This window comes from Moschus berezovskii, chromosome 23, assembly GCF_049115385.1.
Source record: "Moschus berezovskii isolate FMDL1 chromosome 23, NW_MosBer_1.0, whole genome shotgun sequence".
In the NCBI taxonomy this organism is placed as follows: domain Eukaryota; kingdom Metazoa; phylum Chordata; class Mammalia; order Artiodactyla; family Moschidae; genus Moschus; species Moschus berezovskii.
Window position 1 is genome coordinate 4,467,100 of NC_142482.1, and position 6,000 is coordinate 4,473,099.

Below are 6,000 nucleotides of genomic sequence, written 5' to 3' on the forward strand. Positions count from 1 at the left end.
TCTCAAGAGAAATCCCACATTCCCGCTTGAAAGGCAAAAGGGTACGTGACACACTTTTTACCACTCAGAAAGTTCCCTAACATCCATCCCCATTGGAGAGGTGAACACACTTTACGGACGCAACTCAGAAGAGGACCTATTCCCATTAATGGGCTAGAGAGTAATCTGGAAGTTCACCTTCCAGCACAAAAGGGGACCTGACTTCCCAGAAGTAACTCGAGTGAGTTCCTGAGGTCCCCGTCGAAACTCGAGAAGTACCCCCAGCTTCCCGCCGAATTCGAGAAACACCCCAAAATTATCCCCTAATGCGACATGAGGAAATTTTGCCCTGCAGAATCTCAAGAGAAATCCCACATTCCCTCTTGAAAGGCAAAAGAGTACTTGACACCCTTTATGCGCCTCAGAAATTTCACTAACATTCGTCCCCATTGGAGAGGAGAACACACTTTATGGACTCAATTCGAGATGAGCCTCTATTCACATTTAACGGCTCCAGAGTAATTCAGAGTTCCCCTTTCAACACCAAAGGGGACTTCACTTCCCTGAAGAAACCGGAGCGAGTTCCTGAGGTCCCCGTTGATACTCGAGAAATACCCCAAGCTTCCCGCCGCAACACGAGAGACACCACAAAATTATCCCGTCAATGCGAGATGAGGTAATTTTGCGCTGCAGAATCTCAAGAGAAATCCCACATTCCTGCTTGAAAGGCAAAACAGTACTTGACACACTTTATGCCACTCAGAAAGTTCCCTAACATCCATCCCCATTGGAGAGGAGAACACACTTTAGGGACTTAATTCCAGAAGAGGCCCTATTCCCATTAAAGGGTTCGAGAGTAATCCGGAAGTTCCCCTTCCAGCACAAAAGGGGACCTGAATTTCCCGAAGTAACTCGAGTGAGTTCCTGAGGTCCCCGTCATAATTCGAGAAGTACCCCCATCTTCCCACCGCCATTGGAGGAACACCACAAAATTATCCCCTCAATGCGACATGAGGAAATTTCGCGCAGCAGAATCTCAAGATAAACCTCACATTCCAGCTTGAAAGGCAAAACAGTACTTGACACACTTTATGCCACTCAGAAAGTTCCATAACATCCATCGCCATTGGAGAGGAGAACACACTTTATGGACTCAAATCCAGAAGAGGCCCTATTCCCATTCAAGGGCTCGAGAGTAATCATGAAGTTCCCCTTCCAGGACAAAATGCGACCTGAGTTCCCCGAAGTAACTCGAGTGAGTTCCTGAGGTCCCCGTCATAATTCGAGAAGTACCCCCAGTTTCCCGCCGCAATTCGAGAAACACCACAAAATTATCCCCTCAATGCGAGATTAGGAAATTTTGCACTGCAGAATCTCAAGAGAAATGCCACATTGCCGCTTGAAAGGCAAAAGGGTACTTGACTCTCTTGAGTCGACCCAGAACGGTCCCTAACATCCGTCCATATTGGTGAGGAGAACACACTTAATGGAGTCAAATCCAGAAGAGGCAATATGCCCATTTAATGGCTCAAGAGTAATCCGGAAGTTCCCCTTTCAACACAAAAGTGGACTTGACTTCGCTGAAGCAACCCGAGCGAGTTCCTGAAGTCCCCGTCGCAACTCAAGAATTACACCCTGCTTCCAGCCGCAGTTCGAGAAACACCACCAAATTATCCCCTCAATGCGACATGAGGAAATTTTGCGCTGCAGAATCTCAAGAGAAATCCCACATTCCCGCCTGAAAAGCAAAAGTGTACTTGACACAATTTATGCCACTCAGAAAGTTCCCTATCATCCATCCCCATTGGAGAGGAGAACACACTTTATGGACTCAACTCGAGAAGAGGCCCTATTCCCATTAAAGAGCTCGAGAGTAATCTGGAAGTTCCCCTTCCAGCACAAATGAGGACCAGACTTCCCTGACGTAACTCTAGTGATTTCCTGGGGTCCCCGTCCCAACTCGACAAGTACCCCCAGCTTTCCGCCGCAATTTGAGAAACACCACAAAATTGTCCCCTTAATGCGAAAGGAGGAAATTTTGCGCCTCAGAATCTCAAGAGAATTCCCACATTCCCGCTTGAAAGGCAAAACAGTACTTGACACACTTTATGCCACTCCAAAATTTCCCTAACATCTTTCCCCTTTGGAGAGGAGAACACATATTATGGACTCAATTACAGAAGAGGCACTATTCCCATTAAAGGGCTCGAGAGTAAACCGTAAGTTCCCCTTCCAACACCAAAGGGGACCTGACTTCCGTGAAGCAAGCCGAGCAAGTTCCTGAGGCCCTCGTCTCAACTCGAGATGTATCCCCGGCTTTCCGCCGCAACTCCAGAAACACCACAAAATTATCGGCTCAATGTGAGTTGAGGAAATTTTGCGCTCCAGAATATCAAGAGAAATATCACATTCTGTCTTGAAAGGCAAAAGCGTTCTTGACGCCCTTTATGCGACTCAGAATGTTCCCTCACAGAGCCTTCCCCATTGGATAGGAGATCACACTTTATGGACTCAATTCGAGATGAGCCCCTATTACCATTTAACGGCTCGAGAGTAAACCGGAAGTTCCACTTACAACATAAAAGGGGACCTTACTTCCCTGAAGCATCCCGAGCGAGTTCCTGAGGTCCCCATTGCAACTCGAGAAGAACCCCCAGCTTCCTGCCGCAACTCAAGAACACGACAAAATTATCCCTTCAATGCGAGATGAGGAAATTTTGCGCTGCAGAATCTCAAAAGAAATGCCACATTCCCTTTTGAAAGGCAAAATGGTATTTGACATCCTTTATGCGACTCAGAAATTTCCCTCAACAGCCGTCCCAATTGGAGAGGAGAACACACTTTATTGACTCAATTTGAGATGTGCCCCTCTTCTCATTTAATGGCTCGAGAGTAAAGCGGAAATTCCCCTTCCAATACAAAAGGGGACTTGGCTTCCCTGAAGGAACCCGAGAGAGTTCCTGAGGTTCCCGTCGCAATTCGAGAAGTACCCCCAGCTTCCCGCCGCAACTCTAGAAACACAACAAAATTATCCCCTCAATGCGAGATGGAGAAATTTTGTGCTACAGAATCTCAAGAGAAATTCTACATTCCCTCCTGAAAGGCAAAAGAGTACTTGACTCCCTTTATTCGACTCAGAAATTTCACTAACATCAGTCCCCATTTTAGAGGAGAACACACTTTAAGGTCTCAATTCGAGATGAGCCCCTATTCCCATTTAACGGCTTGAGAGTGAACCGGAAGTTCCCCTTCCAACGCAAAGTGGACCTGACTTCCCTCAAGGAACCAGAGCGAGTTCTTGAGGTCCGCGTCACAACTCAAAAACTACCCCCAGCTTCCCGCCGAAACTGGAGAAACACCACAAAATTATCCCCTCAATGCGAGATGAGGAAATTCTGCACTGCAGAATCTCAAGAGAAATACCACATTCCCTCTTGAAAGGCAAAGGGTACGTGACACCCTTTATGCGACTCAGAAAGTTCACTTACACAGCCATTCCAATTGGACAGAACACACTTTATGGACTCAATTCTAGATGAGCCCCTATTCCCATTTAAGGGCTCGAGAATAAATCGGAAGTTACCCTTCCAGCACCAAAGGGGACCTGACTTCCCTGAAGAAACCCGAGTGAGTTACTGAGGTCCCCGTCACAACTCGAGAAATACACCCAGCTTCCCACCGCAATTCGAGAAACAGCACCAAATTATACCCTCAAAGTGACATGAGAAAATTTTGTGCTGCATTATATCAAGAGAATTCCAACATTCCCGCTTGAAAGGCAAAACAGTACTTGACACACTTTATGCCACTCAGAAAGTTCCCTAATATTCATCCCCTTTGGAGAGGAGAACACACATTATGGACTCAATTCCAGAAGAGACCCTATTCCCATTAAAGGGCTCGAGAGGAATCCGGAAGTTCCCCTTCCTGCACAAAAGGGGACCTGACTTCCCTGAAGTAACTCGAGTGAGTTCCTGAGGTCCCTGTCGCAACTAGAGAAGTAACCCCATCTTCCCGCCACAATTCGAGAAACAACACCAAATTATACCCTCAAAGCTACATGAGCAAATTTTGCACTGCAGAATCTCAAGAGAATTCCCACATTCCCGCTTGAATGGCAAAACAGTACTTGACACACTTTATGCCAATCAGAAAGTTACCTAACATCCATCCCCATTGGAGAGGAGAACACACTTTATGGACTCAATACCAGAAGAGGCCCTATTCCCATTAAAGTGCTCGAGAACAATCCGGAAGATCCCCTTCCAGAACAAAATGGGACCTGAATTCCCCGATGTAACTCGAGTGAGTTCCTGAGGTCCCCGTCATAACTCGAAAAGTACCCCTAGCTTCCCGCCGCAGTTCGAGAAACACCACAAAATTATCCCCTCAATGCGAGATGACGAAATTTTGCGCTGCAGAATCTCAAGAGAAATCCCACATTCACGTTTGAAAGGCAAAAGGAAACTTGACTCCCTTGAGGCGACTCAGAAAGGTCCCTAATATCCGTCCTCATTGGAGAGGAGAACACACTTAATGGAGTCAAATCAAGAAGAGGCAATATTCCCATTTAACGGCTCGAGAGTAATCCGGAAGTTCCCCTTTCAACACAAAAGGGGACTTGACTTCGCTGAAACAACCCGAGCGAGTTCCTGAGGTCCCCGTTGCAACTCAAGAATTACACCCTGCTTCCCGCTGCAACTCGAGAAACACCACAAAATTCTCCCCTCAATGCGAGATGAGGAAATTTTGTGCTGTAGAAACTCAAGAGAAATAACACATTCCCGCTTGAAAGGCAAAAGAGTACTTGACACCCTTTATGCCACTCAGAAAGTTCCCAAACATCCATCCCCATTGAAGAGCAGAACACATTTTCTCGACTCAACTCAAGAAGAGGCCATATTTCCATTAAAGGGCTAGAGAGTAAACCGGAAGTTCCCCCCCAGCACAAAAGGGGACCTGACTTCCCTGAGGTAACTCGAGTGAGTACCTGAGGTCCCAGTCGCAACTGGAGATGTACCCCCAGTTTCCCGCCTCCATTCGAGAAACACCACAAAATTATCCCCTCAATGCGAGATGAAGAAATTTTGCGCTGCAGAATCTCAAGAGAAAACCCACATTTCCGCTTGAAAATCAAATGATTACTTGACTCCCTTTAGGTGACTCAGAATAGTCCCTAACATCCGTCCTCAGTGGAGAGGAGAACACAATTTATGGACTCAGAAGGAGAAGAGGCAATATTCCCATTTAAAGGCTCGAGAGTAATCCGGAAGTTCCCCTTCCAACACAAAATGGGACTTGACTTCCCTGAAGCAACCAGTGCGAGTTCCTGAGGTCCCCGTCACAATTCGAGTAGTACCCCATGCTTCCCTCCGCAACTTGAGAAACACCACAAAATTCTCCCCTCAATGCGAGATGAGATAATTTTGTGCTGTAGAAACTCAAGAGAAATCCCACATTCCCGCTTGAAAAGCAAAAGAGTACTTGACACCCTTTATGCCACTCAGAAAGTTCCCTAACATCCGTCCGTATTGGAGAGCAGAATACATTTTATCGACTCAACTCAAGAAGAGGCCCTATTCCCATTAAAGGGCTCGAGAGTAAACCAGAAGTTCCCCTTCCAGCACAAAAGGGGACCTGACTTCCCTGAAGTATCTCGAGTGAGTTCCTGAGGTCCCCGTCACAACTGGAGATGTACGCCCAGCTTCCCACCTCCATTCGAGAAACATCACAAAATTATCCCCTCAATGTGAGATGAGGAAATTTTGCGCTGCAGAATCTCAAGAGAAATCCCACATGCCCTCTTGAAAGGCCAAAGTGTACTTGAGTCCCTTTCGGCGACTCAGAATGGTCCCTAACATCTCTCTTCAGAGGAGAGGAGATCACACTTGTGGACTAAAATCAAGAAGAGGCCATATTCCCATTTAATGGCTGGAGAGTAATCCGGAAGTTCCCCTTCCAACACAAAAGGGGACTTGACTTACCTGAAGAAACCGGAGCGAGTTCCTGAAGTCCCCGTTG